This window comes from Spermophilus citellus, assembly GCF_964194105.1.
Source record: "Spermophilus citellus genome assembly, chromosome: 16".
NCBI lineage: Eukaryota > Metazoa > Chordata > Mammalia > Rodentia > Sciuridae > Spermophilus > Spermophilus citellus.
This window is the reverse complement of record NC_138196.1, coordinates 35,752,018-35,763,324: the sequence shown is the minus strand read 5'-3', so window position 1 is coordinate 35,763,324 and position 11,307 is coordinate 35,752,018. Positions and strand designations below refer to the sequence as shown.

General features: G+C 36.7%; 1 long non-coding RNA gene across 1 annotated transcript; it reads left to right on the top strand.

The window, feature by feature from the left end:
* The first annotated feature begins 1,176 nt into the window (after nt 1–1,176).
* LOC308634824 lies at nt 1,177–10,783 on the top strand. The gene is made up of 3 exons (XR_014019092.1): nt 1,177–1,298; nt 2,426–2,495; nt 10,636–10,783. It is a non-coding gene; the product is annotated as an uncharacterized lncRNA (long non-coding RNA).
* The last annotated feature ends 524 nt before the right edge of the window (nt 10,784–11,307 follow it).

Genomic DNA, 11,307 nt, shown 5'->3' with positions numbered 1-11,307 from the left:
AAAACACACACACATTTTTTTCTTGATAGCATTCTATCAGACAGATAAATTAGCCAAGAATTCAAAGATTATACATTAAGCAACTAAATTAATATTGTCTAAAATCTTGTAATTAACTGAATGATTTGGCAATTATGTTTAAACTGACACACTGCAGAACATAATTACTATTGATATAAATCATTTGTCAGAATTACAATTCAATTTAAACACAGAATTTTATATTTTTTCATTATCTGAAACATATGTGAATGATATAAGCTTCTTTAGAAATTAAATTGGCATAAATTTAAGAAGATTAGATTACTCAGATTCATAATTAAAAAAGTAAAATAAAAATCAAATAAACAAAACTTTATTTTTCTTTAAAAGTAAAATGTAGTAAGTGAAATGTGCATTTTTATTATATTCTATACCAGTAAAATCAGAAAAAAACATAGGTGTTTTGAAAACAATTTTATCAAGGTAGTCTGATCTGTTCAGAGATGCATTTTCATTATTTGAGTTTAGTTTATAATTTAGCAGCTTCTATGAGAAGTGCTTTTTTCTTAAAAGGCTAGCACACATAAAACCTTAGAAGTTGGGTGCCTTTGTTTTCTGGGAGTCATGGGAATATTAGATTTAACATCTTCTCATCGATGTCCGTAAACCAAATAAAACAGATCCCATTTATTTTATCAGACTTATCATTTAATTTATTACTATATTACACATATTAATCATACATGTAGACACATATGCATACATGACACATATACATATACATGCTATCAGAAGCAAAGTTCTCATTCCCAGATATTCAGAGCATGCAGCTTAAGCTTTGTAATTTCAACTATGGGACAAAATAACATGGAAACAAAACCGTACCAACCTAGATCTTAATGGTGTGTTCTCTTTCCCGAAAGAGTGAGATATTTTATTGCATAAACACACAAACAAAAAATTTAAGAAGATAATTCTGTCATCTCTCACTCAGTGAGCCTAGATCCCAAACCCACGTGCAGAGGTTACCTCATGGTGAATCATGACCTATTGAGGGGATGTGAACACAGGAGAACTGGAGCCCAACTCAGCCAGGGAACAGAATCAAAGATAAAGATAGAAGCACAGAATTAAAGAGGTAGGGAGAGACAGAAAAACAGTGAAGGAAGAAGGGGAGGAAGGCAAGCAGGCAGAAAACAAAAGCAAACTTTTATTGCCTCTGAGGATTCATCCCAGATGTTAAGAAAAGACCTGTAAGCATAAATAGCCCAGGAGCGACATCACTTGAGCCACACAGTCTAACTGGTGATGGGAAGGTAAGCCAACTAGAAATCTGAGTAGAATCTCCAAAAGTGTCAAATATGATTTTTTAAAAGCTGAATGAAAACCACATCTCTCATATAAATATGAAGTAAGCATGTGTTACAGATTTATGTAGCTCATTCATGAAGGAATCAGCTAGATGATAAGGCTGATTCTCTAAATATTTATTGACTTAATTCTCTGCTCAAAATCTTTAGTGTATCCTTTACTTTCTTGCATCTGATCGGCATGAAAAAAAATGTTTAAAGAACACAGAAAACTTGGATTACATGGAAAGCAGTATTTACAATGAAATTTCCTGCCTCCTTATCAAGTTTTTTGATTCTCCCAAATCAAATGTGTCCACAACGCCACAAGTCCTCTTATTAAGAGATGTCCAAGGACAAGAGACAGAAAGGCTTTCATGTGCAGTAAGTTTGGGGTATTACAAGATAAGGGAATTATCAACTGATAATCAAAAGGTTGTTTTCAGTTTTGCTACTGAAATCTTGGAAGATAAAGAGATTTAATAAAAAGACGTATGTTTTTTACTGATAATAAGTTTTGGTGTTCTCATAAAGATGGGTGAATTATAAAATATTTTCTTTAGACTCATGTTATCTACTTTTGTTTTTATTATGAAAGCTCCAGTCATAACTATGTAGTAAATTAAGCACCCCTTTTCACAAAAGAAAAAATAAATATTATCCCCTTTTCTGACAATACACTAAAAGTTTTGCATGAACCTTGATTGAGTAACTATGAGAATGAAAGGGAAAGAGAGAAAGCATGGGAGAACTGATTTTTCTACAAAACCATAAAACAAAACACACAAAGGAAAAAAAATATGTTCTAAATAAATAGTTTAATTCTCTTAAAAGTGTGAATCAGAAACCATAGAATATTCCTACATCCCAAAGTAGTTAGAATGACTTCAGACACTCGAGGCAAGATTGGAAACTTGGGAGAACTTGTCAAACATTAATCTTTGGGAACAAAGAAAATCCCACAAGTTTTGATAGTGGACCAGATCAAGGCAAGCAAGGGGAGGTTGAAGATGAGTGATCTAGGGTGAGTGTTTCCATGGGAATAAGTTCGCTGTCTGCAAGCTTTTCCTTTATTGTTCTCACCTTTTTTGTAGGAAAGTCTCTATGGAACTTCTGTTATGAAGCTGCTCTGAGAAAAGACAAAACTGTTCTTCATGTGAAAAGGTAATTATAAGAGGTAGAACTCTCTTTCCAGAGCAACATTTTTATAAGAATATGAAGCAGATAGGACTTGACGATTCTTTCCATTAAAAAGATTTGAAGTTTGAGTATAGATTTCATGTTATTGTAGTTCTCCTGCCAAGGCTAAATTTAAACAGTCAAGATATGTTGTTTCTATTTCCCATTGGTAGATATCTATAGTCCCCAGTTGATGTTGATTATGGTCCATGATCAACAGATGAATTTATTAACAGCTTGTGGGGTATTTATTTTTCTTAGATACGGGTCTTGTGGCCTCAAGATACTCCAATTGAATTGACCTAGAATGGGCACTGGAAATAAGCATGCCTTTTTAAATACTCTTTAGAATTTCTGATGATTTAGGAACAATTTCTGATGATTTAGGAACTATTTAGGAGTACTGAGCATTACCTAGGAGCATTTAGAACAGAATTCAGCACACAGATGATGGCAGAGGTAAGTTTTAGGAGGAGAGGACTAGGAAGATGTGGAATTAAGAGACGGGAAGTTTGGCAAGGTTTTGGAATGCATGTAGAAAAAAAAATTTAAATATGACCTGAAAAGATTATATTTTTGTCAAGATGAAGATAGTTCACAAATATTTTAATCAGCTGCAACCAAGATCAAAGTCCTGGTGATTTGTTAAGTCTCTCAGGACACAGCTGCAGCCAAGTAAGACAAGCCATTATTGATAGTGACCATGGAATGTCCATCTTGCTCAAGAGGGAGTGTAGCAGGCATACTATATGCTCAGGGTGATGAATATTCTCAGGCTGTTAGATCATGTCACATGTCAGACTAATGACACCTGGTCAAGCTTTAATCTCTGGGATCTGTGATTATGAGATAATTAAGAGGAAAATGGATTTTATGGATGTGATTAAGCTAAGGGTCTTGAAATGAGATCAACCTGGATTATCTTCTTGAAAAACAGAGAAGAGAGGGCGGTGGGGGGAAAGGCCATTTAAAGATGAAGGCAGAGTCCAGAGGTAGGCAGCTATAAGCCAATAAGCATCTGGAACCATCTAGGGCTAGAAAAGGGAAGAATGCACTCTCCCCTGGAATACCCAGAGAGAGAATGGCCCTGTGAACACCTAGATTTGAGATTTCTCATCTCCACAACTAGGAGAGAATAAATTTTGGTTGTTTCAAGTCATTCAAACTAATGCATACCTCTGTCATAACAAAGTGGATGTTCCCACCCCCAACACTGCTTTGTACAACATGTATGTGGTGGAAATAAAAATAGAGATGAGGTCCACAAGGAGGTAACCAAAAGTCTCAAATTATTGGGAATGGCACATGTTCAGAAAGGTGGTGAGAGCTACATTCGAAGGACCATGCTAGGATGGAGTGCCCTCAGTGCATGTTAGTCATGCAACCAAGAAAACAAAGACTACGGAGGACAAAGGCAGTGGCAGAGGAAATAAGGACTAATAGCATTAGAGAACTTTAGTGGCCAATTGAGTGGCCACATCTACATTGGATTGTTCTTTGGGAAAGGAGGGCTTATTGGAGGATTACCGCCCATGATTCCCCATGACAGGGATCTCTATGGAGGTACCCATCATCTCAAATACCAGGTGAGGGGACAGGGAATGGAGAGCAGCACATCCTAAGGTTATGTGCTCAATTCTTTTTCATTAGATGTTAGGCATCCAGTATTTTCTAAATTACCCTCAGACTAACTACATCCTGTGTGGAGAAAAACCAAAATGCTGCCTGGGGGTATAATTTTCAGAAAAGAAAAAAAAGTGGATTGGGAGAAATCTACATTTTCAGATGTTTATTCAACCTTTCTCTTGTGTAGCATGAGCAGAAGGAACATTCTTCCAAACAGTCACATTAGAAAGATTAAGGCTCAGTTCTCATCAGAGCCAGATAAGGACCTAGAGAGGACCCTAAAGAGAATAAGATCATCAAGCTCATATTTCTTAAACATTTACTCACCATGCATTTAGTAGAAGACGGAACAAAGAGACTTCTTTTAATAAATACCTTGAACAGAATTCGATATCAATTTTTTAAGAAAACTTCTGTTTACTAGTTTATTTTTATTTGCTAAGGCAGAATAAATAGGCAGGAAAAAATAATGGAACCAACTTTGTTAAACGTTTCCTATTTTTTAATTGTGCTTTGTTCTTCAGTTTATTTTCATTATTTTGGGGCTCAAATAACTTCTTGTGACACATACTATATGGTTTGAAGCATAGATACTTAAAGGAATTATTTGATTTTGGTAAACCATACTAAAACTGATATTGTTTTGTTCAGAACATCAGTTGGCTAGGATCACCCACATGAGTCACATAAAAATACTTAACGGACAGGATAGTAGTAGAGCAGTTTTCAATTTTCTGTTCCAGATTTCTGTCTACCAATTTATGATTTCCCAGTTATATAGAAGTACTACCTGAAATGTGTTCAGCAATGCCACATTGATGTGAATTTTTGTTCTTTACATGCAGATATTTTTCTGTCTGCTTCTTAATCTGGGTCTCTGGGTCTAGTGACAGCCTCTATCAGCCTGCTTTCACCCTAGACCTGTGCCTACTGATAATGTAAAGCCTGTGGAAAATGTTCTCTTGATGTAAACTGTCTCTGTCCTTCAAGGCTGGTGTGCATCCTACACTTTCCAACAAGCCTTTCAGGATGCTGTAGTTTACACAAAAACCTTTCCCATCGAGACATTGAAATTGTTGCATATGACTCAATTTCGGCACTTAATCAATGAATACTTTCTACTGAAACTTTGAGTTTGCTAAGTACTTTATCACAAATTATTTATTTTAATCATTATGAAAAATCTTTGAGGTAAGGTTTATTATTATTATTTTCTGTTTTCAGAATAATGAAATTTGAAATGGTTTGGTCAGGATCACACATGTGGTGGAAATAGCCCTAGGTTATTCATTTTTCTACTTCACAAACAACTTATTTCATTGTTTCTAGGATGCATATTTTTGCTTACATTTTAACATCTTTAAAACTGATATGTTGTGTTCAGTTGACAGTGTTCAGGTTTCTTAAGAGTACTAAACATATTGGTGTTCCTTATGATCTTGCAGTTTTATATTAGAAAGAATATTATATTTAATGAGGGTTTCCCATTTGCCAGGGCCCAAGAAATAAACCTGTGAGCAACAGTCATATTTCCCATTCCCATTGCATTTCCAGTATTTTACCCTATGTCATTTTACCACCCCACTCTAGTCTGTTGTAAATTGTTTTCTATTTTGTCCCACAGGTTAGATTCAATAGTCTTAACAAGATTACAAGCCACTTGAGATGCTGCATCTTGTTGAATTGCCTTCCTTGTATGTAGCCCATGATACCTTTTCAGGGTATTTTTTGCTACTGCTTATTTTGGCTTTCCACATAAAATAGAAAGAGGTCTCAGGTGGTAGAATCATTATATTGATCCAGATTTTTAAAATAGTTTTTTAGAACTTGGAGAATCAGATCTGGGTTAGTGATATGGAGACACTAATATCTCTGCAACTTTACTCTACTGTGATTTGCCTTAATAACACAGGGGTAATTGATAGGATGACCCATCGCCAACATATACTGCCCCAAACAAAACAAAACAAAGACTCTGTTTCTTTCTAGCTGTCTTGGCATTAGCAGCTGCAGTAGACTCAATGCAATGGGGTCCTGAGAAACTATACAACTGAGAAACTTGAGCCACAGCCCTGGCTTTCCTGTTAACCAGCTGTCAGTCTCTGAACCTCCATTGACTTGTCTCTAAGATGAACATATTAGGCTGAATAATCTCCAGATCTCTCAGCTTTAATGGTATAGAAGTAGAAGCCAGTTAAGTCTTGGTTTTATTTTTCCACCATGTGCTTCCAATTAGCAGATGGTGGTCCCTTAATTAAAGGACTATAATAACAGTTGGGGAAGAACTGGCTTTGGAAAGTCCCATGTCAACAAAAAGAGTCTGGGCCTTCACACTACTAATCACTGTAGTGGCAGGAGCAGAGATGTTTGGTGACTTAACTCTCCTTTACCCTGTCTCTGCAGGTGAAAGACAGAGAGCATAGGAAAACAGAAAGGGTTATGGTGGGAATAACAGTTTCTGCACCTGCTTTTCTGCCCAGGTTCATACCTTACAGCCAAGTAAGAGAATGATATGAACAAACAGTTAATCCATCCTTCAAGTTAGTGACATTCTAGGGAATGTCAGGAAAAATCACTTCTGATAATCAGAATGCAAAAGCATGCCTGCAATTTTACTGTTTTCTGTGTATTTTAACCTGTGAAGTAAGAACACACTTGCATGTTGATGTCTGATTGAAATTGTATTTCAAGGAAATAACCAGATTGTTTCACATGTGTGAGGCTCCACTTTCTCTAGACATCTTACCTCTCAAGAGACCAAGATCTCAGGCAGGGGTTCTCAAAAAGACCTGGATGCATGCTGATGACTTCTGATTAATTCTTGCTTATTGAAAGAAACTTTCAGAGTCACTAATACTTCTGTGCAGATGTACAGCAGAGCAAAATGATACAGTCAAAGGATAAAGTCAATCAAAGAGTGATAAAGTATCTTGGAAAGGTTCTGTTTCAAATTTTGTATTTTATAGACTTGGTGATATGTTTTTTTTCCATGACTGGTTAATTTTTGAAACTATATCCCTGTGTTCTCAATTCAGTCTTCTCATTTTATGACAGTCCACATCCCAGAGTCTATGACTATAATAACTTGTGAGGTACAGAACTCTGCAATCAAGCAAAGGCTCCCAGAATTGGCACTTAATCTGTTAGGAAACACTGAACTTGGAAGCAGAGTTTTCCCAAGATAGTATCGCAGTTGTAGAGAGGGGGGTGAGGTGGAAAAAATATGCTTTAAAAACACCTTACTCAGCAGAAATACAAAATTAAAACATGTCCTAACACTTTTGCTTTGTTACGTTTTTCTGTGTTGTGATATAAATAATACCTGACATGATATCAGGAATCCAGGGTCTCTGTCTTTTCCATCTGGGCACCACAGTTAATAGATGAGTGGCTATAAGTATCAGGGATTTTTATACCTTCCAAACAAGAATAATATCATATACTTGCAGAAATATTGATACAGTATGATGAGCTTAGAACTAAATATGAGATATCCCTCAAACAGTCCTGTGTGAATGCCAGAAGATTCAGAGTTTTTACCTAATCAATCCATCCTAATTTGAATGAATTACCTGGGTGGTAACTGTGGGCCGGTGGGTCTTGGATGAAGTCCCTCTTGTCATGTTCTAGAAAAGTTCATCTTCCCTGCAGACCCTCTGCTTCCTGGCTGTCATGATGCTCTGCCTCATCTTGGGCCCAGAGTGATGGAACTGGCTGACCATGGACTGAATCTCTGAAACCATAAGCCCCAAATAAACTTTTCCTCCTCTAAGTTGTTCTTGTTGGGTATTATAATCACAGCGATGAAAAGCTGACTCACACAGAAATTGAAACGTGGTGCTACATATGTTGACATAAATTATACCTGCTTCCAAAAAAAGAAAAGAAAAACAGAAAGAAAAATCAAATAACAACTATAAACTATACATTTATCAAAATGGCTAAAAGAATTAAAAACTAAAAAACTAATAATGCCAAATGCTGGCAAGGTATAGAGAAAGTGACTCACTCATACATTTCTGGTGGAAAATTGTAGAATGTACAGGCATTCTGGCAAATAGTTTGGCAATGTGTTATAATATTAAATATACAATTAGCATATAAACCAGCATAACACTTTGATATAAGTTAGTGTTCATAGCACCTTTATTCATTTTAACTCCAAACTGGAAATGACCCACACGTTTTTAAAGGGTGAATGGTTTAGCAAACTATTGATCTTCAAACCTTGAAATGCAACTCAGCAATAAAAAGGAATAAACATTGATATGTACAACTTGACTGAGATGCCAGGGAATTATCCTGAGCAAAAATAGTGTATCTACAAAGAAGATTATAAGAAGAGTTTAAGACAATAATTAAAAAAGTTATTGTCTTAGTTCTTTCAAGCTTCTCTAAGAAAACATCTTAGACTCATAACAACACAAATATAGTTCTTATACCTCTAGAGGATAAGAAGTCCAAAATCGAGGCACCAGCAGATTGAGTGTCTAGTGAGGTCTCATCATCCTATTTCCATTTTCTTCTTCTTCTTTGTACCTTTTGCTGCATTCTCATGGGTAGAAGGGATCCACTCACCCTTCAGGCCTCTGTCATTACGGTATTCACCACTTCACAAAGGCCCAATCTCTTAATTTTGTTCCACTGGGGATTAGGCTTCAACATATGAATTTGGGGAGACATAAACATTCAGAATCTACAAGTTCTATACTGTATAATTCTATCTATATGCCATTGTTAGAATGGACAATGGACAATTACAAAACTGGAGAACAGATTAGAGGGTGAAGGCATTCAGGATGTGGAAGGAGATTAAACAGAGGTATGTGAGTAGGTGAGGGCAGAGAAGGGCAGTAAAAGGGATTCTTGTAGTGCTGGAACTTTGTCTCTCAACTTTGTTTCTCAGCCTGTGGTGATGAGTACATAAACTGCATACACTTACACACAGGCACACACGTATAAGAAAAGCAGAAAAAAAAATGGAATAAAATCTGTAGATTGTATTAATGTCAATATCCTAGTTGTGATATTGCCCCTTTGTTTTTCAATAGGTTACCCTGGGGAAACTGAATAAAAGAAGCACAGGATTTTTTATATTATTTGTTACAGCTGAATATGAAACAAAAATTATCTCAAAAAGTTTAATAAAAAATGAGGCTTGTAGTATTTATTAGATAAAAAGTAGACTACTGTTACAAAACAATGCGCAGTGAAAGTTGGAAGAATACACCGTTACAGGGTTCAGTTGTGTGTAGCAAACTACTCTGGCCAGCACAGCAGGATTTAAAACAGAGAAATGAGTGTTTAGGAAGTCATTGGGAAACTTGAGGAGTCTGTACTGACGCTCTGAACCACTCTGTAGAACAGGCCACTGAGGACCTGCTCTACTCTGTTGCCACATCAGGAAGTGCCTGCCACAGATGCAGGTGCTGGCACAAACCCCACTACTTCAGCTGTGATCAGCCAGCAGCACAGGTGCTTTGAGCCTTGAGTGGACAGAATACAACAGAGGCCTGTGCTGTTGCCTTTACTGATTCAACACCTGTGCTGCTGTCAAGAGAAACTGCAGATGCATCAGGAGCATAAACTCCATCTCATTTTCACTTTCGCAAATCCACATTCTGATTTAGCGCGGGGTAGATGAGTCAGGTGAAAAATCTGAGGCTTAAAGGAGTCTGAGAAATGTACCCTTTGCATTTCCAGATTCTAAAAGGAAGCAGAACTTGGTGTGAGAACTTGGAATTTACTGAGACATTCTGCAGCACCTGTCGCAGATATATACCAAAATTACTGCTAGAAATGGATCTCTTTATATCTTTAGTTGTCATTTTCTTCTTTTTTTAGTCTGTATCTTTCTGTATGTATGCATTTTAAAAATATATGAAATAAAAACAAAAACCTATTCCAGCTTAAAAAGTGAAACAAACAGGTAATCCATGAACTAGCATGGGTGGTGAAGGTGGGGTCACAGTGATTGAGATCTGATCCTCGTTAAAGTACCATTAAAGTCTGAAAGCTTGTGTTTCCATGATAAATGAGCCTCCCAGTCTAGAAAGAATTTGTCTCAGTTTAAAACTAAAATATATGCAATGAAAAATATTACAAATGAGCAAAATGGACCAGGTGATACAACATGGGCTAAAGAGGACTATGGTAAACTCATCCTGCCTGAAGTGGAAGGTCACTGTTTGGTTTCAACTAACTATTGCATGTGAAAATTCAGGCCCAGGGTTATTCAACTTTATGATTTGTTTTTAAAGTGATTTTTTTAAATGAGAGATATCATTATTTTAAATGTCATTTGGATCACGTTAAAATCTTGGCTTGGAGCAGACAAGACACAACAGCCCTTTGGTAGCTTGTTCTAGTGTTGTTAGGGGAGTCATTACAGGAAGTGAAAATATTTTTACCAGCACTATGAAGTCCAAACAGAAAATTTATTCAAGTTTTATATATATATATATATATATATATATATATTTTTTTTTTTTTTTTTCAGACAGCCAGCAAACATGCAACCTCTGTTGTACCTGGAAGTCTAGTTTTGAAGTTCTAGTCGATTCCTTTCTGAACATCACTAGCTGCATTGGAGGAAATCCAGCTAAGCCAATGGGTAGAGCTGCTATAAGAAAAAACTGTGAGGTTTGGTAATTTTCCCAGAGAACTCTTTGGAACAAAGGCTGAGATGAGTTCAGAGCTACTGAGTGGGTCTCGCTTTGTCACCACCTCTTTCATGGGCACCATGTCAGCTGGCAAGCTAAGGACAATGCACAATGGAGGAGGGAACATTTATACTTGAAATATTTAGTACTGAATTAATCTCTGACACTCCCGCCTTCTAATGTGTTCATTAGAGGAAACCAGAGAAGAAGAAGGAGGAGGAGGAGGAGGAGGAGGAGGAGAAGAAGAAAGAAGAGGAGGAGGAGGAGGAGGAGAAGAAGAAGAAAGAAGAGGAGGAGGAGGAGGAGGAGGAAGAGGAGGAGGGGGAGGGGGAAGCCGCCAAGAGAAGATAGAACTGGATAAATGCAAGAACTCTCATGACTTCTCTAATAACACTGAGAGCTTACATTGGTACAATGTTTTGTGTGTGCCAGGCAATGTCCTGAGCGCCTCTCAAACATTAAGTTGTTCACTCTTCACTAGTCTGTGAGGTAGGTGAATGATTCTTATC